We start from the raw sequence: 21,251 nt of genomic DNA on the forward strand, positions 1-21,251 counted from the left end.
AAATCAAACTTGGATTAAGCCACAGTGGTATAACTAGTTTCGCCTTTTTTTATAACATGGTTGAACAGATCTGTAGAATGTGGGAGCAACTAAGGTTTGAAAGGTTTATTAAACTCTACTGGAAACCCTTAATTCATTCACATATTCTTATTTCAGGCCGCAGTCCTATACATACATCCCATCAGATGTTGCTGGACTCTAACTCCCATCAGCTCCAGCCAGGTCAGGGATGATGGCAGTTGGAGTCCAACATCATCTGAAGGGCACCAGGTTCCCCATCCCTGCTATACATGCTTAGAAGAGGGAAGGGCTGCCCAAGACATTTTGGCACATGAGGTGGACCCCATCCCCACCAGGGAAGAAGGGGTAAAGGAATATCTACATCAGGAACAAGGTGGGAAAGAAAGATTGACATTGGGTTCTGCTGCCCCAGTGGATACTGCCACCTGAGGTGGTCGCCTCGTCTTGCTTCATGGAGCTTAACTCATCAGGGCTTCCTTCTGAGTAGGATTACACAGGATTGCACCATCAGTCTTTTGTAGGACACGAAAGACCTGGAAAATAATAATAATGTTACACCCTTTGTCTTGATTGTCTGGTTTTTACAAGTCTGCTCTTGCCTTTATTATATCATTTGATGCCTTCTCTCTTTTTTAGCATTTTGCTTCAGTGTTTTCTTTCTTGTCATTTGGAGTCCCATTAAGACAGCTACCAGGTGAGCCTCTTCAGTAGCCAGTTTACTGCAATATGGTTTTCTCTGTCTCATGTGAACCTTGCAAAATCCTTCATGAATTTTTTGTTCTAGTTAGCAAGCATCATCCGGTTATGCATCTATATAGATTAAATAGTAACTGGACTGAAAGCACAGCTCAGGGAACAAAAGTGCTCCATATGGGAACAATCTGTAGTCTAAAACATATTATTTCAGTTCTCAGTTTAATTAAAGTTTATTTTAAGCTAGTCCTCATCAACTAATGAAACAACTGTCAGTGAAGAATTACAGCTAGGCAGCCTTTAGCAGAGTTTAATCTCCAGCAGACACAAAGCTTGGAATGCAAGAGGAACCTGCCTAAAGTCTATTGAAGATAGACAGCAATTTAACATAATTCAGCTTATGAATATCGATGCAGCAGTGATACAATGGCAGAATACAAACTTTATCATTAAGTAGGGATGTCGAAGAATTTCGACAAAAACAGAGATGGGAGTAGAAATTGCTGGTGTTCATTTATTTGTCCCACGTCCAGAATGGAAATCAATCCAGCGTATATGATCAGTATTCACTGTTGTTGTTGCTGCTTTCAGTCCACGAGCAATACGTAAAATTTTCCCCCATTTGCATTGCATTTCCTTTGCATTGAAATGAATGGGGTGGAAGAACATAATGGCAATGTAATTTACATAAACTATGCAAGTTGTATAATTTGCTGCAACAGACAGTGGGATGAATAATATTGGCAGATGAACTGCAGCGGAACAGAAACAGAACGTCATGCAATGAAAATGATACCTTCTTACATACCTATCATTAATGACTGATCCATGTTGGTCCCACCTTCTAAAATATGGGTCTGGCTACTCCAGGTTTTTTTGCTGTAATAGTTTTATGTCAGGGTTGGGAATCTTTTTCAGCTCAAGGCCCTCAGCCTTTAAGTGTGTTTTAATACTGGCACTTTGAGGTCAAGATATCATTTTAGCTTCTTCTGCTCTTTTCCATGCAAAAGACATTCCTTAACTCTTATAGGTCTAATTGGGCAGATGGTGCTATCTGCTTGTGGCTCTTGGAACTCTCAGTGGTGGTGCTGTTGGAGGTGCAGATGGGAACAGGAATGCAAAAGTTCTCTTCTTGCTGCTGCCACCACCTCATTATACTCACAGTAACCGTAGGATATGTGTGACTAAGCACCAAGCCCAGGTAACTAGAAATGGGCAAATATGTGCATTTCAGTTTCTCTCATTTTCTCATGTTTCCAACTTTTGGTTCAGTTCTTTACATTAGTTTGCAATTATTACCGTATTTAAAATAAGCTTTCATGAAAATTCAATAGTTTAGTGCGCATTTCTCCTAAAATGTACATTTATATGCAATTTTGCCTAATATACATGTTTTTGCAAAGCAGCTCACTCTAATATAACATTGTTGTATGTTATTTTCATGAATATATGCATTTTTATGCATACGCATTTTTGCACATATTACTTGGCTTGAGAAGATATTGTTTCATAGACTGTGAATTAGCTAGGTTCACTTTTAAATGTGAACTGAATCAAATTCTTCATCCATCCATGCAGATAACACAAGATTTTGATGTACAAAGGGAGCCAGCACATCTCCTCACCCGAGAAGATGACATCAATGGCTCCTAGCAAGTTAGTGCTTCAGCTGATTAGTAGCCAATAAATGGACTGTATAAGGAAATATTCTTGTTTTAGCAGTGAAGGAGGTCAGGACAACTCCTAGTACCATAGCAAAAGGGCAAAGTACTGCCTTCTCCCACTACCAGAAGCCTGGTTTCCAGTCTTAAGTATTGTAGCTGTTGCCTTTCTAAAATATATTTTGTTCCAGTAAATATTATGGTTTCATTGGAAGAACTATTGACATCATTCATGTGGCTTAACTGTTTGCTTCTTAATATAGCTCTGTTTTTCATCTCTCTCCTAATAATAGTATCCACAAAAAATTCTGGAAATTTAAAACTATTGCAATGATTATTGAACCCCTAGTTAGGTATCCACATTTTCTTTATTTAGACCAGGAAACTTGACTGCCATGGAAAGGCCACTTTGCTTCTTCAGTTTCCTGGGGCCTTGGATAATTCATGGAGAGGCAATGAAACAAGTAAGATCAGGTACTCAAAGCTGGTGATAGCTGTGTGCCTCAATGGCAAGTTGTCATTTATGCTTCGCTGCCCTGATGTTCAGCATCTTCTAATTGCTTCTTGCTAGGCTATATAGTTGCCAAGTGAGAATTCAGTATCATTAACCAGCTTCATTTCTAAGCAAGTGACTACAGGGTTTTCTTTGCATGTAATCACAATTCTAAGTGTGGTAGTGCCTTGATACTTAGGTTTGCAGTAGCAATACAATGAGAAATCAATCATTCATGTCTCCAAATATATGTGCCCGATTTGAATGAAACTTTATAATGGAATTGCTCTTCCTTTCAGTTTTCTAAAACATTATCATTACCACCATTATTACTATTCAATCAGTGTGCACAGCAATTTATTTAAAGGCTTCTCTGCTACCTTTTTGATTTTACTTATTTATTTATGGAATTTATATTCCAACTCTTTCTCCAAGGAGCTCAAGAGTTGCATACAAGGTTCTCCCTCTCCCCATTTTATCCTCACAACAACCTCAGGTTAGGCTGAGAGACAGCAACTGGCCCAAGGTGATCCAGGAAGCTTCATGGCTGAGTGGGAATTTGAACTCTGGTCTCCCAGGTCTTAGTTCAGTGCTCCAACCACTACACCATAGTGGTGCCATGTGAGCACAGCTCCAGATTTTTCAACAGCCTGTCTCAAGGTGACTAAGTTGGGTGTGTAATGTGCTATCTGCCATATGTGTGTAAGACTGAAATCCTAAACACAGTCATGAGGTAGCAAGCACCACTGAACTCTGAGATGTACTTCTGAGTAAACATGTCAAATTCAAAAGAAGCCAAGATGAAGAACTGGAATGTCTATAATGAACATCATGGAGGGGCTCATTCTATGGGGCTTGTCCAAGACATATTGTTGCCTGAGGCAAAGGACAAAATGCATCTCCATCCCTATTCATGTACTGGAGTGGCAGTTGACCCTTTCTACAACACTGGCATGGGATAGTGGTCTCCACTGCACCTGACACAGCAGGTTATTTTATGAGGGTCAGGACATGTAGCACACACAGCTCTGTCCTCCAACTGATGGGGTGACTGGGCAGTGGTGTGTGGCTTAGGATAAAGAGCATCTGCCACCTGCGGCTGTTGCCTCACTTTGCCTAACGGTGGAGCTGGCCCTGTGCTTATGCAAAATTCACAAAACACAATGCAGAGTAGCCAAGATTGCAATTTAATAAGAAAGCATGGAGAGCTGGGAAGCAGACGGAGGGGGCAAGTCAGGGATGCAGAGAGGAAAGACAATCATATGCAGTGATTTTTTTTTTAGTTTTTGTGGGAGAAATGAGTGGTTGTTTGATATAGTGAATATTCAAAACAAAGAGTATTTGTAGGACAGTGCAGGCAGACGGTTGCTCATGATAAGAAGCATCTTATTGTTATGAAGAATTCCTTAGAGATTCCATCTTAATTGTTCTGCCATTGAAATGGAAGAATAAAGTCATAAAATTAGATGTCTTTAAAGGACTTAAGAAAGTAATTATTCTGCTGTCTTGTCAGTCAACTTCAGCCTTCACCAACTTGGTGCCCTACACTGTTGGACTACAACTCCCATCAGCCCCAGCCAGCACCAGGTTGGAGAAGGCTGTTCCACTTTTTATGTCAGAATCTCCATGCTTCTAGCACATTCTCAGCTCCTGTGGATCACATGGGAAAGAAAGAAGGGCACAGCTTATTTTCTTCTTGACATGTTCTTCTTTCTACTGAGCTACTGCTTTCCTAGCCTTGATCACGTGGAGAAATTTAGTCATGCACATTGGTCCTTAAGAGTAGAGACCAAGTACTTAAATAGTGTGACTAGCAGAGGCTCTGAAGCAGGGAAAAGAAAGACTACATGCAACATAGGAAGCTTCCTTATGAGACCATTGGTGCATCTAGCTCAGTATTGTCTACACTGACTGTTTCAGACAGGGCCCTATCTGGAGAAGCTGGGGACTGAACATGGGATCTTCATGGATGCTCTACCATGGAGCTAAGGCTTCTCCCTGTAGCAAAGGCGGAAGGGGCAAAGTGAAAGTAGATAATGTATGGACATTCTCTGTACTATACATAGTTCTTTGAAATAATGAGCAAGTAAGATCCATCTGTCCATCTGTCCATCCATCCATCCATCTGCCTCTCTGCCTTTGTTTGGATTCATTGATGATGTGAACTGAAATACTTCCTGGTAAGGTTTCTTTCTGCATGAAGACCTTGGGCACAATCCTCTGTAAGCTTATTTGTGAGTAAGTGCCATTGAACTAAGTGGGACCTTGAAGTAACTTTGCACAGGATTGCATAAGTGTATAACCATATCTGCTAATTGGTTTTTGTTTTGTTTGCTTTTCTGAAATATGCAGATAAACTTTGCAGCCCGCTAGTCCTTTCATCATCACTTTTAAGTTGTTTCTGTCTCCCTCTTTCCAGATGCAATTGTAAAAATATGTTCATTCTGCATTTCTAATGGGAGACACAGATGGTGACAGCTAAGTGTAACTGCAGCTATTAAAATTTGCTGTGATTGTTCCTCACAATGGGGCTCTGGGTCCTTTAACATATTCTGGAGAAGATTCTCATAGAAATGTGATGAGGTGGAGGGGGAGATTTGCTTCTTTGACTTAAGGAGGCTGATTAAGAAAACAAAGTTTCATAGCTCCTTTCCTAGTGGGTGGCTCACAATTTCTCACAATAATTGAGATGAGTTCACATTCTCCAAAATTAGGTGGAGTCAGAGACTACAGGCATGATGAGACTAGGAACAAGACCTTCCCAGTAGTGGCCCCTACCTTTGAAACCTGCCTTCTGCTGGACTTTAAAAGCCCACCTATTTGCAATGGCTTTTAATTTATATATTTTTGGAAATGCAGCTGTATTATTGTTTTTGGTACTGTAGTTTAAGAAATGGCTTTATATCAAATGAATGACATTTTAATGTACTTTTGGTTCTTACTCTTATTGTGATGTGATGTTATATTTTACAATGTTATAATTGTGTCCTTATGGTTACACTGCTTTTTATTGTCTTGGATGGACATGGCCCAGAAAAGCTGCTTTAATATTAAAATTTTAAATATTTAAAATTAATAAAATAAAATAAACAGCCCAATCAAAATTAAGCCCATTAAGAGTGTAATCCTATGCACATTTATGAGTCAGCCCATTGAACTGAGTAGGGCTTATATCTGAGTGCCCAAGATTGGGCGGCAAATTAGTGGGACTTTAAAGTACTCCACTTAGGCTGAATTGTTCCCCACGTGCATTGATTGGGAAATGTATGAAATTTCTCTGTTTAGGCTGTTTTTGATCTATGCACAATTTGCATGTGTTCTTGTCAGTGTAGACCATCACTAGATTCTCCTCTCAGCACACATATTGTTGTAATTTACCCACCCTTAACCCTAAGGTCTTAGAGCAGGTTACTGCAATTAAAACAATGTTAAAAAACAACTCAGAGCAACTTACCATTGCAAAAAATAAGGTGGGCTCATAAAAATATACATAGGTAAAGGTAAAGGGACCCCTGACCATTAGGTCCAGTCATGGCCGACTCTGGGGTTGCGGTGCTCATCTCGCTTTATTGGCCGAGGGAGCCGGCGTACAGCTTCCGGGTCATGTGGCCAGCATGACTAAACCGCTTCTGGCAAACCAGAGCAGCACACGGAAACACCATTTACCTTCCCGCTGGAGCGGTACCTGTTTATCTACTTGCACTTTGACGTGCTTTCGAACTGCTAGGTTGGCAGGAGCAGGGACCGAACAACGGGAGCTCACCCTGTCACAGGGATTCGAACTGCCGACCTTCTGATCGGCAAGTCCTAGGCTCTGTGGTTTAACCCACAGCGCCACCTGCGTCCCTCAAAATATACATATCAAGGATCAAAAGAAATATTGGACCAGCTGGCAGCATTGAATAAGAAAGCTGATGAACAAGCAGTTAGATTTGATGAACAAGCTGCTAAATTTGACCAGGTGACAGCTTCAATTAATAAATTGACAGACCAAGTCACTAAAAATACACAGGCAATAGGTAACATTGAAAAGACTACAACAGAAAATCGAAAGTTAGTCGAGGAAGTAAACACAAAAGCAGACGAAAATAAAAAGAGGATAGAGGAATTAAGAGGGGAAGTAAGACCACTGAGTAGACAGGTTACTGAACAGCAAGCGTACCTGTCCCTGGCAGAACTGAAAAACAGGGAAAGCAATCTCAGGCTTAGAAACATCCCAGAATCAGAAAAAGAGGACTTGATTGGCTTTTTGACAGCAGAAATATCCAAGTTCTGGGGTTTGGCAGAAGAGAAGGACTTTAAAATTGTCACCGCTTTCAGATTAGGAAGAGTGGCCAAGAAGGACAAACCAAGAGATTGCTTGATCATTTTGAGATCTAAGCAAGAAAAAGATAACATACTCGGCCTGCACTTTAAAAATTCATTGGTGATTCAGGGAAAGACGGCAGAAATCTTCAGAGACATACCAAAACAGCTACTGGATTTAAGAGCTACATATAAAGACCTGGCAAGCTTATTGAGAAACAACACAATCCCTTACAGGTGGGAATTTCCTCAAGGACTATCTTTTACCTTGAAAGGGAAGAAGGTAAGAATCAGAACAGCAGAGGAGCAAGAAAAGTTCCTAAACGATCACGGGGAGGACCTTCGGAAAGGAGTAGCAGGAGCCTGGCCACCTCCTTCGTTTGGTTTGAATCCGGTTCCACCTCCAGACAAAAACGACAAAGGAGACATCCCCACAGGCCAATAAACTAGTCCGAGATGTCTCTGCAGCTCCTTAGTTGGAACATTCATGGCGCAAATTCTCCCGAAAAAAGGAAAAAGATTTTTCACATATTGAGAAAAGAACAATTAGACGTCATCTGCCTTCAAGAAACACACGTGACTAGGCTCCACAGGAGAGTGTTAATCAACAAGAGACTAGGCCAAGAATTTATTTCATCAGACAAGGTTAAAAAAAGAGGAGTAGTGATTTATGCAAAGGAGAGCCTAGCACCAAAGTTGGTTTTTAAAGATGAACAAGGAAGAATTTTGGCGATCGAAATACAATCACAAGGAGAAAAATCTTTGATAGTAGGAATTTATGCACCAAACGATGGGAAATCGGAATTTTATAAGAAGTTGCATGAGATAATGTTGGACTATATTGACTATACTAACATCATCCTGATGGGTGATATGAATGGGGTTGTCTCCACATACATGGATAAGTCACAAAATCAGAATTTGACCAAAGACGGCAGACTTCCGAAGACTTTCTTTGAACTCACAGACAATATGGACCTGATTGATATTTGGAGGACAAAGAACCCTCTAGGTAAAGAGGGAACATTCTTTTCTGAGGCCCATCTATCTTGGACAAGAATCGACCAAATCTGGACATCTAGAGGACTGGCACCTAAGACAAAAAAAGTAGAGATCTGCCCTAAAACCTGCTCCGACCATAACACCTTGAAAATAGACTTGAGACTTACACCAGCTGGATCCTTCAGATGGAGAATGAATGACTACTTGTTTAGAGATCAGGAGATCGTGAAGAAGGCCCAAAAAAGTTGAAAGACTATTTTGAAATAAATTTGAATACTTCGGTGGAAAAGAAAACAATCTGGGACGCGAGCAAAGCTGTTATGAGAGGGTTTCTGATACAACAGAACACTATTAAGAAAAAACTCTGGAATGGTAAAAAGGACAAGATTGTGGAGAAGATAAGAGGCGGAGAGAAAAAGCTGAGACTAAACCCAAAATCAAAAGAAATTTTAAGAGAAATAAAATTCCATCAAGCACAATATGCGAAATTGATAAATCAAGAAATTGAATGGAAAATCAAACAGATGAAACAAAGATCATTCGAATCGGCAAATAAATGTGGGAAGCTGCTGGCATGGCAGCTGAAAAAGAGACAAAAATTGAACTTTGTTACCAACCTGGAGGTTGAAGGAGAATGTATTCAGAAACCAGAAGAAATTAGAAAGTGTTTCCAGAAATATTTTAAAAAACTGTTTACTCAAGGACCCCAAGTAGAGACTGAGATAAACAAATTTCTAAAGAGTTATGGCCTGCAAAAGTTAACACAAGATAAACAAACAGCCCTGAACTATAAAATAACACAACAGGAAATTGAAAGTGCCATTCAGAACATGCAATTAGGCAAATCCCCAGGCCCAGACGGACTTACCTCCAAATATTATAAGACATTGAAAGAATATTTGGTTCAGCCACTAATGGAGGTATGTAACCAAATTATGGAAGGGAAGGGGGCACCAGAATCGTGGAAAGAGGCATTCATTACTTTGATACCAAAATTGGAATCCGAAAAGACTCAACTTAAGAACTACCGTCCCATCTCACTCCTAAACGTGGATTACAAAATTTTTGCTGATATTTTGGCAAACAGACTGAAAAAAGTTTTAAATGAAGTAATTCATAAAGACCAAGCAGGCTTTCTCCCTGGTAAGCATTTGTCTGACAACACCAGGAATATTGTTGATGTTTTGGAGTTATTACAGACAAATTTGAATACGAAAGCAGTCTTGATTTTCAGAGATGCCGAGAAGGCCTTTGACAATATATCTTGGAAATTTATGAAGAAAAATTTGGAAGGGATGGGAGTGGGAGGGGCGTTTCAAAATGGTATCGAAGCAATTTATTCAGAACAAAAAGCTAAATTGATAGTAAATAATGTGGTGACAGAGGAGTTCAAAATTGAAAAAGGGACACGACAGGGGTGCCCCCTATCACCCCTTTTATTTATTTCTGTCCTGGAGTTGTTGCTGAACTTGATTAGGAAGGACCAGCAGGTAGAAGGAATACAGGTCGGAGAAAAACAATATAAACTGAAGGCTTTTGCAGATGATTTGGTTTTGACATTACAGGAGCCAGAAACTAGCACAAAAAGAGCTTTAGAACTAATTTCTGAGTTTGGTCGGGTGGCGGGATTCAAGTTGAACAAACAAAAAACTAAGGTTTTGGCAAAAAACTTGACACCTTCAGAAATAGATGGGTTTCAGAAGGAAACAGAATTAAATGTGGTTACAAAAGTGAAATACCTGGGGGTTAACTTGACTGGGAGAAATTTGAATTTGTTCAAGGATAATTATGAAAAATGCTGGTCGGAAATTAAAAAGGACTTAGAAACTTGGTCAAGATTGAAACTTTCCTTGTTGGGAAGAATTGCAGCAGTTAAGATGAATGTACTGCCAAGAATGTTGTTTCTGTTTCAAACCCTTCAGATCGTGGACAGAGTGGAATGTTTTGGAAAGTGGCAGAGGGACATCACGAAGTTTGTCTGGCAAGGCAAAAAGCCCCGAATAAAATTTAAGATACTAACAGATGCAAAGGAAAGAGGGGGGTTTGCCCTGCCGGACTTAAGATTGTATTATGAAGCTGCATCCTTCTGCTGGATGAAAGATTGGTTTTTGTTAGAAAACACTGATGTCCTAGATCTGGAAGGGTTTAACAATGCTTTTGGGTGGCATGCATACCTGTGGTACGACAAGATAAAGTTTCATAAATTGTTTAAAAACCATATTGTCAGGAAAGCTCTATTCATTGTCTGGACTAAATATAAGGACTTACTCGAAAGTAAGACTCCGAGGTGGTTATCACCGACGGAGGCTAAGGCCATAAAACTACGTAATATGGAGAGTGGCTGGGTAAAATACTGTGAGATAATAGAAAGAGATGGTGATACCTGGAGGTTGCAGAGTTTCGAAAAATTGAAAGGAAAGGTGCGAGACTGGTTTCATTATGCCCAAATTTTAGAGATCTTTAAAAAGGACAAAAAAATTGGTTTCCAGGTGGAAAAATCAAAACTAGAGACAGAACTACTTGAACCTAAGACGAAAGTGCTTTCAAGAATGTATAACTTGTTGCTTAAATGGAATACTCAAGATGAGACAGTTAAATCAGCTATGATAAAATGGGCACAAGACATTGGGTACAACATTATGTCTGAAGACTGGGAAAGGTTATGGACCACCGGTATGAAATTCACGGCATGTAGTGCCCTAAAAGAAAACATTATGAAAATGGTATACAGGTGGTACATGACCCCAGTCAAACTTGCAAAGATATACCATCTGTCTGACAATAAATGTTGGAAATGTAAGGAGGCTGAAGGAACATTCTTTCACCTCTGGTGGACATGCCCGAGGGTGAAGGCTTTTTGGGAAATGATTTACAATGAATTGAAAAAGGTGTTTAAGTACACCTTTCATAAGAAACCAGAGGCCTTCCTCCTGGGCATTGTAGGCCAGAGAGTGTCAAAAAAAGATAGAACTTTCTTTTTATATGCAACTACAGCAGCAAGAATCCTTATAGCTAAATATTGGAAGGCACAGGAGTTACCCACGCTGGAAGAATGGCATTCGCAGCTGATGGACTACATGGAATTAGCCGAAATGACCGGCAGAATCCGAGATCTGGGAGAAGAGGCAGTGGAAGAGGACTGGAAAAAATTTAAGGACTATCTACAAAAACATTATAAGTTATATGAATGTTGAGAATTTGCTAAGCTTTTGGGAAAAACATGCTTCAGTATTGAGATTGGTAAATGATGGAAACTAAGTTATGATTTTGGAAAGTATAAATTACAGATCATATAACTAAATGAAAGTACAAAAACACATAAAATAAGGTATCAATTTGCTGTTTATTTTCATTGTAAAGAAAGCAGGGGATGGAGGACGTGGGGAAGTCCAGTTGATTATGAAAATAGATTTGAAAAAGTGAATTTTCTTTTATAATTTCTTCTTTTTTTCTGTAAAATCGCTTTTGTTGTGTTACTGATGATGTATTCTGACCTTGGAAAAAAAGCAATAAAAAAAAATTATTAAAAAACAAAAAACAAAATATACATATCAAGGATCAAAAGCCAGGATAAAGAGGTGTGTCTTCAACATTTGCCAAAAGCTGTATAATAAAGATGCCAGATGCACATCTGTGGGGAGAGAATTCCATAACTTAGGGGCTGCCACAGATAATGCTCTTTCCTGGATCAGCACCCTGCCCAAGCTTTTGAAGGCAGTGGAGCACCCAGTAGGGCCCCCTGCTGATCTTAGCACCTGAGAGGACCTGTGGGGAAGGTGGTGGTCTTTAAGATATTTGGGACTTGAGGTTTTTTGTTTTTTAAAATTTACTTATTTATTTAATTTATATACTGCCATTTATATAAAGATCTCAGAGTGGTGTACAACATTAAGAACATGATTTATGCAGCATAATGATAAAATACACAGTGTGAGCACCATTGCCATTTTAAGAGCACTCATGGTGAGTTTCCAGCATTTCTTTTCTAAGAAAAATAGCACTGCTCTCTGGGGAGAGCATTCCACAAATGGGGAGCCACCACAGAAAAGGCGTGTTCTTGTGTTCTCACCCTCCAAACATCTCAGGGAGAGGGGACATAGAGAAGGGCCTTGGGTGACAAGCTTTGGGTCCATTTAGAGCTTCAGAAACTAATGTGAGCACCCTGAACAGAGCCTAGAAACAAGCTGGCAACCAGACTGCCTTTCTGACGCGGTTTTATGGAAGGTGCGTCTCCAGAACTCTGACACGGCCGTTGTAAGCAATTGCTTCACTAGGCAAGAATTCTGAGCTGGCAACCTCTCTGCCTGAGTAAAAAAAAGAAAAGGAAAGAAGACCTCTCTTGCTCACTGAGGTAATGACCTTATAATTAAACAGAGTGGAGGACACTGCTCAGAACCAGCTTGCTTAAATGCTTAGATTTCAGCTTGGGCTACTTCCAGCTCTAGTAAATCCATTAATTACACTTCATACAGCGACGTTTACTGACAAATGAAAGATTTCATTAACTCTGCCTGCCTCCTGAAGCACAGTCAGACCACAGACAAAACTCCCCTGAGCCTTTGTGCCGTTAAAGTAGCACTGCTGCGTCTCTTTCTGTTAGGCGCCCTGTTCACCTGAGGGGAGGATTTAACCAATGATCTCTCCTCTTATCTCAGTAGCTCAGTCCTGGTGTCTTCGCTGCCATTTGGGGTGGGAAGGGGGAGGGGCCGCTGCAGAAGGCAAAATTGGACATGTACTTAGGAGCTGTTACAGCACGGTCTTTATCCACCACAGGGACAAGTGGACAAACTTACTTCAAGGGAGAGGAGAAGAAAACATTAAAGTTTAATGAAAACAAGCCAGTGATAAAGGAAGCACATCATCTAAAGGCTCAGTGGCAGCTAACAGGGACTTTCTCCAGCTGTTAACCTCCTAACTCATTCATTTATAAGGGCTCCGCAGTTTGGAAGCTGACTCTTAAAGAAACATGTCATTATTTTATCTTCTTACAGAACCCTATTCCAGTTCCCTGGTTCATGGATAGTGGATTTCTCTTCTACTGTGCAGTAGGAACCCTTTTCAACCCCAGGGCCACATTCCCTTCAGGGTAATTTTTCGGGGGCCACATGCCAATGGAGGGCAGGGCCAAAGGCAAAAGATAGGAAGAGAAATGAAAGTGACTCTTTCCTTTGTAGAGTCAACCTATGCAAAAGTCAGTTTGTACACCTCACCTCACTCTGCAAATACATGTCTCTGCCACCTGCACAAAAAGCCTCTCAAAATTCCACACCATTATTTGGGGAGACTATTTCAGGGGTGGACTTTGGTAATTTTTCGTAATATGATGCCCCGTGCGAGGCCAAAATTTGGCGTCCCCAAATGGATATTCTCAATTGCGGACCTCCTCAGTTTTGTGCCCCGTTGGCTCAGTGCCCTGTGTGGGCGCACACTTCCCTAAATTTGGTGTTGACTATTTCACCCCATTTCTTGAGGGGGAGGAGAAATTCTCTCAACAGTTTCCTGTGGGTGAGGCTCACTATTAGCAGTGGTAGTAATAGAGTTTATTTCTCCTACTCCAAGTTTTTGTTCTGCACTGCTGTTGCAAGTGGCAGAGGCAGCAACTGTGTTTACATCCTCCACAATGCCCCAGTTCTAGCACTGTAATTGGGCAGTGTGTGGGGTTTGTGTGTGTGGAAAGGCTGTCACAAGTTTTAAAAAGTGGTGGAGAGGTCATCTTCTTTTGATAGAGCAGAGAAAAATGGGGGGGGGACCCTCAAATTTTCTCAGAAAACTATCTTCTGAGAAAATTCGGCTAAGCTTTAATGTACACTGCTTTGACTGTGTTATACATGTAAGATAAATCCAGTGCAAACTGGAAATATAGAACGAAGGTTATCACAATCCTGCATTACTGTCTGGTCAGATCTGGTCTGAGGAATTAGTAAACCTGGTCTGAAATTGCTCCAGAAGTTGGCACATTAAGGCTGCAATTCTATGCACACTTATTTAGGAGCAAACTCTGTTGTGCTGAGTGGGGTTTACTGCTGACTAAGCAAGCATTGGATCAGGCAGCACAATTGCCACAAAACATGGATGCAGGACTCAGGGAGCACACTTATACACATTAGAAATCCCCAGGGCAAATTGTAGGGATTGTTTTGGATATTTTCTCATGTTACGAGCCGGCAGAACACGCATGCAGCGATAAGTGTCAATTTACCACTTACATCGGCCTCAGGGTTAACTTAATTGAGATAAATACTGACTGCATCAGCCTTGACTCACCAGAGGCAACACTGACTTGGGTGCCTGTTTCAGAACATATGAGGCTCTTTGTGTTAGCAAATGGCATGGGATGAGAGATTTTTTTTTCAACGGTGCAGTTCTGGAGTGCTAATATAATATGTGCAAGCAATGTTTAAAGCAAGGATGGCCAATTTCTCTATTCTCAGAGGCTATTTCAACCTCCAGTTGTGGGGATCTGGGATCAGAAGTGTATTTTACTATGCAGCTTGTCTCCATCCCATGTTGTCAGGCTGTATCATAAAGTTGGTATAGTCAGGCAGTAAAATCTTTACAATTGTGGAGCACATGTACTCATGCGGAGCTGGTGGATTACATAGAGAATCCAAAGAAATAAGGTAACATGAAAGTGAATGATGTGTCCTATCTGTCGCAACTTTAGAAAACAATTGTAGGGAGCAATCCTGGCTCTAGCTGCCCCCCTCCCACTCTGCTGCCTCATGGCAGAATCGTAGGGCCACTGCCACATCTACAGCCCAGCCACACATGGTGGCCAGGGTAGTGCGTGTGTGCGTGTTTGTGTGTGGTAAGGAGGGTGATTCAGTGGCAGACTTTGGGCTTTGAAATTTCAGTGGTGTGTGGTGACAAAATTCGGTGCCCCCCGCTCTCGCCTCTCATTGTTCGTCATTGTCGTGGCGCCTTCTTGGCTCAGGACCCAGTGAAGTTGAACCAGTTGCGCTCCCCCCAAATCCGCCTCTGGCAAATTGTTGCACCTGGTTGGAGCTGGTGCAGCAACCAGGTCCTGATTTAGCCCATTGCCACCACATGTCAGCAGTAGGACCTGCAGATGATGCAATGGAACCCAAGCTGGCTCAGCCCATCCCTCTTCTGTCATTAGTTTCAGAGTTTTCTACTGGCTGCTGCAGGTGGAGATCCTGCTGGTGGCGCTCGTGCCTCCTTGCACATTTGGCAGGTAGAAGAGTGTTCAGCTCAATGGGCAGCTTAATTTGTGATTTGGAGGTCATGGACACACTTGGAGGGCTTCTCACTCTTTTCACGTACTGCAAGGATCAGCATGCAACACACATAGCTAGCCTGCTTCTTAGCATCATGCACAGGGCTAGCTGCCATAAAGCATGTTAAAGCATAATTTGCACAATAAATTTACACATAATTTACACATAAAGTCTAAGTAGCTTAGCCTGGTTACTATTTGCAGATAGGCATACATATTAGTACAGCAAGAAACAAGGAGAATAATAGGGTAGAGATAAGCACTCTAGGGGGACTGCTCCAGTGTGCCCAATCCCAACTCATGGGATGCCTGGAAAAGCTAGCCTGTAGCAAGTCCAGTTCCTAGACCTAGCTTCTTTAAAGCATATGTCATGAAACAGCACACTGTGCCTAACTTAGCTTAATAACCAAGCATAAGGCTATAAGGGAAGACACTACCCCTTCAATTGTTCAAACTCTTGGACAGCAATGGACATAGTCACTTGCACCCATGGTGCATGTATCTCTACCAGCTCTAGGTCTTGCTTCACAGTTCTTTGTTTTGGTGTGTGAGCTGGGTGGAGGTGTGCTGCTTCTCTAGCTCCCTGATTCCCTTTTATATAGTGTTGCACTATGTGAACAAGGTTGGTGTATTACCTACATTCACCAGGGCTATAATACATCACATTCCACGCCAGAGTGGTGTAGTAGTTTAGCACAGTGGACTCGTAATCTGGTGAACCGGGTTCGCTTCCCTGCTCCTCCATATGCAGCTACTGGTTGACCTTGGGCTAGTCATACTTCTCTGAAGTCTCTCAGCCTCACTCACCTCACAGAGTGTTTGTTGTGGGGGAGGAAAGGAAAGGAGATTGTTAGCTGCTTTGAGACTCCTTAAGGGGAGTGAAAGGCGGGATATCAAGTCCAAACTCCTCCTCCTTCTCCTCCTCTTCTTCTTCCTTATGAATTCCCAATGAAAGGGGTGGTCTAAGTGTAGACAGTCTCATAGCTTTGACTAAAAACCAAAGTGTGTGTCAGATCCTTGGCTTATCTAGGAAAGATAACTAGTTTCAGCCTTTGATTCTCCTGGTTAGTGTATTGTTTCTCATGCTTAACCATCCATGTGACATCCTACTATTTTATACTGAATAATTGCTGAATATACAAATTCATACTAACTCTACAAGCATGGGTTACAAATAGCAAGCAATGCTAAGTCCAGGTTTGTTCAGCCCTCATCCTGAGGCACGATGAGAAAATACTGATGGCATCACACTATCTCCTCATGATACAAGTCTCTTCCACGATGTTAGGCTACAGAGATGGAGCTCTGGGCCTGTGGAATGATGCTGGCATCACTTGGCAGGTGCTGGCCATCTGGATGCTGATGGAGACCATCAGGGCCCAATCCACACACACACACTGCGAGCCCAGCACAAAGGGAGTTTGGATTGCTCTGCCTGTTTCCTGGGGACAAAATTTAATGAAACTGGGGATACAATTTTCTTGGATCGCATCTTGATTAGTAATTGGGGTCAGACAAAATTGCTTCATGGGAGTCCACCTGCTACCAGGCGGCTGTTCTCTGGTTTAAGGTAATGCAAGAAAGTGCACTTGCATTAATTTCCTCTCCCTTCTTTGTGATGTTTTCTGCCCCAGGCTCACATCAGTCAGTGCTGTCGGAGCCAATTCGCACCATCGTTCTGGTATGACGTAATGCGAGTTCATGCACTCAGTGTGATTGCTGTGTTTATTAATTTATTTAATTAAAAGCTTTTAGAAACCGCTTAATTTTTTTAAAATCTCTAAGCAATATAAAACAATATAAAAGAGTATCATAAAAATGGAGAGGCGAACATAAAAACACTTATTATAAAAGCAGCTGAAAAACAAATTCAGCCGTAAAATAGTCCAGTCTTATGCATCAGGGAAAGATGTGTCTTTACAAGACGTCTGAAGGAACGGATGTAAATTGCTTCACACATGACAGAGGGAAGGGAATTCCAGAGCAGAGGGGCAATGGAAGGAAAAGCCCATTTTTTGGTCATTGCTTCTGATCTTTTGTATGGCGCAGTGCTGTGAGTAAAGCTTTCCCAGATGCTCTAAGTGATCCTTCTTCTCTATACAGAGGCAGGCATCAAAGTATATGTGCATCACAGTGGTTATCAGTGTGCTGCACTGTGAATTCAGGTCATGGGTCACCCATGTTCAAGTTGAAGCTAACAGATGATGAGCACTGTAGCACAGAGTCTGCAACTGCCACAAGTACAGTAACCCACATCAAAACATGCCAGTGTGGCCATGTTAATTGGCCCTTTCATAGAAAGGCAGAGGAATGGGGGGATCACATGATGGTAAGATAAGTGATAAGTGGCATACTGGAACTCTACAGAAGCATAAGTCTGAAAATGCAAGAGTGCAGGCTTAAGAACCCATCCTGCAGATATGCTGGGGCTATTTCCACCTAGTAGAAGTAACTGGGACCTAGTCCTTACAGAGGGTTGGTGTCAGGTGCTATTTTTGCTAGTTTGTAAAACTGAATGGGGTAACTGTGCCCCTGTGCAGCCTGGGAGTCATTTTGGACTCAAAGCTGTCCATGGAGGCACAGGTCAGTTCTGTGTCCAGGGCAGCTGTCTATCAGCTCCATCTGGTATGCCGGCCGAGACCCTACCTGCCCGCGGACTGTCTCACCAGAGTGCTGCATGCTCTAGTTATCTCCCACTTGGACTACTGCAACACACTCTATGTGGGGCTACCTTTGAAGGTGACCTGGAACCTACAACTAATCCAGAACGCGGCAACTAGACTAGTCAGGAAATATGGCAGTTGGGAGTCCAGCAACCTCTGGAGGGATGTAGATAACCACTGTGGAGCCACTTAGCATTCAGCCTTTTAACTATTGCAAGAGTCCAGTGCAGGCTTTACTGCTTTACTGCTTTATATGCCCACTACTGTAAACATCCTCAGAACTGATTTAGCTAATTGATCATTCGTAATAATAAGAATTTGTAATAATTCATAATAATATTAAGGGACGTGGGTGGTGCTGTGGGTTAAACCACAGAGCCTAGGACTTGCTGATCAGAAGGTCGGCAGTTAGAATCCCCGCGATGGGGTGAGCTCCCATTGCTCAGTCCCAGCTCCTGCCCACCTAGCAGTTCGAAAGCACGTCAAGTGCAAGTAGATAAATAGGTACCGCTCCGGCGGGAAGGTAAACAGTGTTTCCGTGCGCTGCTCTGGTTTGCCAGAAGCAGCTTAGTCATGCTAGCCACATGACCCGGAAGCTGTACACCGGCTCCCTCGGCCAATAAAGTGAGATGAGCGCGGCAACCCCAGAGTCAGTCACGACTGGACCTAATGGTCAGGGGTCCCCTTACCTTTAATAATAATAATAATAATAATAATAATAATAATAATAATAATTTATACCTGCCCCGTCTGGATGGGTTTCCCTGTAGTTTCACTTCTCGCAGTGAGGGAACCGCCAGAAGACCCTTGGAGCTGTACCTCAGTGTCCAGGCTGAACGATGGGGGTGGAGGCGCTCCTTCAGGTATACTGGGCCAAGGCCATTTAGGGCTTTAAAGGTCAGCACCAACACTATTAATTGTGCTCAGAAACGTACTGGGAGCCAATGTAGGTCTTTCAGGACCTGTGTAATATGGTCTTGGTGGCCACTCCCAGCAGTGTCACGCCACTGGTGCTGCCCTGCCTGCCACTGGTTTGTGGGGTGTTGTGTGTTTTTTTGGTCTCCTTAAGTTTGTTCTTTAAATGTTTGGGCATCTGCAGACTTAAAGGATCCCCCAAGCATGCTCTCTGATTTTTCAAGCTCTAATCCTGCCAACAAGAATGCACTGAGTAGAGTATTAGAAGGATAGGTAAGTCTCATGGAACATGGAAAGACTCAAATAAAATATCTATGAGCTATTCTGGTTGCTGGGGAATCCCATGATGGGTTTTTCACTCATTGGTGAAAACAAATCCACAGGGCATCTCTTCATTTCTTTTCTCACTGTACTAAGTTGCTGCTGCTATAGGACTGCCATTGTCTGTCTCTTGCAAAGAAGGAGAATTCCATTTTCTTGAAATGCCACTGTCCCCTGCCTGGTTCTAAAGAGCAAACCCAAGCTTTAAAAGTTTTCTGCCGGCCCTGGAGCTTTGCACACAGTGATCCTCTATTTTTATCCATTGCCACAGGGTGACTCTGCTGCTCCTCTGGAACCAGGCTGGAAATGCATGTGTCAGTCTGGGAGGAAGATGCCAATATTCCCATCAACTCAAGACATTTTCAAAAGACTCCCACCAAGAAGGAATCTGCAGATAATTGATCACGCCCCAGTATCTCCGGACATCCTAGAACTTGTGTGTAGTAAAAGGGCCATCGTATAGTGGTTCAGCACATGTTTTAAGTGCAGAAGGTCAATCCCCAGCATCTCTAGGTCCAGCATCCTGTTCTCACAGTGGCCACCCGGATGCCAGTGGGAAGCCTGCAAGCAGAAATCCAATCACAAGAGCACTCTCCCCTCCTGTGGTTTGCAGCAACTGGTATTCAGAAGCATTTCTGCTTCCAACTGTAGAGGCAGAACATAACCATCACAGCTAGTAGCCATTGATGGCCTTATCCTCCATGAATTTGTCCAATCCTCTTTCAAAGCCATCCAAGCCAGCAGTCGCCACTGCTTCCTATGGGAACAAGTTCCATAGTTTAACTGTCCGTTCTTGTAGGACTCAGGACGGGGCAGTTTCCTAAATGGTGTGAAGCGGCATTGGGCTGCTGCGTTTGGTGGTGGGAGTGTGTCCGTCGCCTGCCGCTTTTTGATAGCAAAGAGCATAGAATAGGGATGGGGTAATTATAATGATAGATTATAGGTCGTCAGTTATGTCCCATGCTAGTCCTACTCAAAGTAGGCCCGTTGATATTAATTTCCACGGTTCTATTCTGAATAAAACTTAGTTGGTTACTACAGCCTTTTTGTGTCAAGCTTCTGGCTCCAGGTCTGGCCTGAGAAATATTGTTGCTTGAGTCAAAGGATAAGATGGCTCCTCCTCCTATTCTAGGTGCAGAAGCCCCTTGGGCTGGCAGTGGAATGTTACTTCAAAACAGATGACATCACAGCATCCTCCTGAGGACAGCAAGTTATCTTACTGGGGACACACAAACTCAGTTTGCCAATGCCCCACTGCTTCTTCCTACTGTCCCCATCATCTGTTGCCTGAGGTGACCATCTTTAGAGTAACGGGAAATGGTAGCACTAAACATTATCTCTATTTATTATGGATTGGAGCTAAGAATTTACTCTTTAGCTTGTTCTTGTGGTTACTTTCGTTTTTCTATGCAGTTGTGTGCTAACCTGTTCATCAACAAACAGCCTCTTGTTCTGGGCTATAGAAGTAACTAACCTTGCCTTATATTAAATAAGAACTTAGGCGTCTCACTCTGCCTAATGGTAGGGCCAGCTGTGCTTGGTTCCACTTCTACTCCCAACTTGCTCTTGAATTCTGGTCCTGTTTCTGACTGTGCTTCTGCCTACTGCATCTCTCTAATTTATGGCCTCAATTCGTATGACTGCAGCATTGATGGAACTCTTAGATCCTGTGCCTTGACAACACTGCCTGTGTCCATTGAATTGCTGCTTTCTGGCTATTGTATCAGAACTGCACTGCTTCCATTGGATGCTCTTGTTACATCACAAAATGGTAAGTGTGCAGGTGTTAATCAGCAGGCAAGAAGAGCAAAGCCAGACAGTCTCCAGAAAAGCAGCTCTGTTAGTCAGCAGCAGCTAAAAGGACAAAGACCTGTGGCACTTAAACGATTAATTTATTGTGACATGAACTTTTGTATGCAGGAGTCTTCTCCAACAGAAGA

At 42.3% G+C, this 21,251-nt stretch overlaps 2 long non-coding RNA genes across 2 annotated transcripts in view; one reads left to right on the forward strand and one right to left on the reverse strand.

Annotated features, from left to right (window-relative positions):
- The window catches only part of LOC309534419, a 36,348-nt gene extending 33,788 nt beyond the window's left edge, over nucleotides 1–2,560 (forward strand). Inside the window, exons 2-3 of the long non-coding RNA XR_014220702.1 lie at nucleotides 658–715; nucleotides 2,293–2,560. This is a non-coding gene — a long non-coding RNA (uncharacterized lncRNA). The remainder of the gene's footprint in view (nucleotides 1–657; nucleotides 716–2,292) is intronic.
- The window catches only part of LOC309534385, a 415,746-nt gene that overhangs the window by 104,128 nt on the left and 290,367 nt on the right, over nucleotides 1–21,251 (reverse strand). The window lies entirely within an intron of this gene.

Source organism: Podarcis vaucheri, assembly GCF_965113315.1.
Source record: "Podarcis vaucheri genome assembly, chromosome: 6".
Classification (NCBI taxonomy): Eukaryota; Metazoa; Chordata; class Lepidosauria; order Squamata; family Lacertidae; genus Podarcis; species Podarcis vaucheri.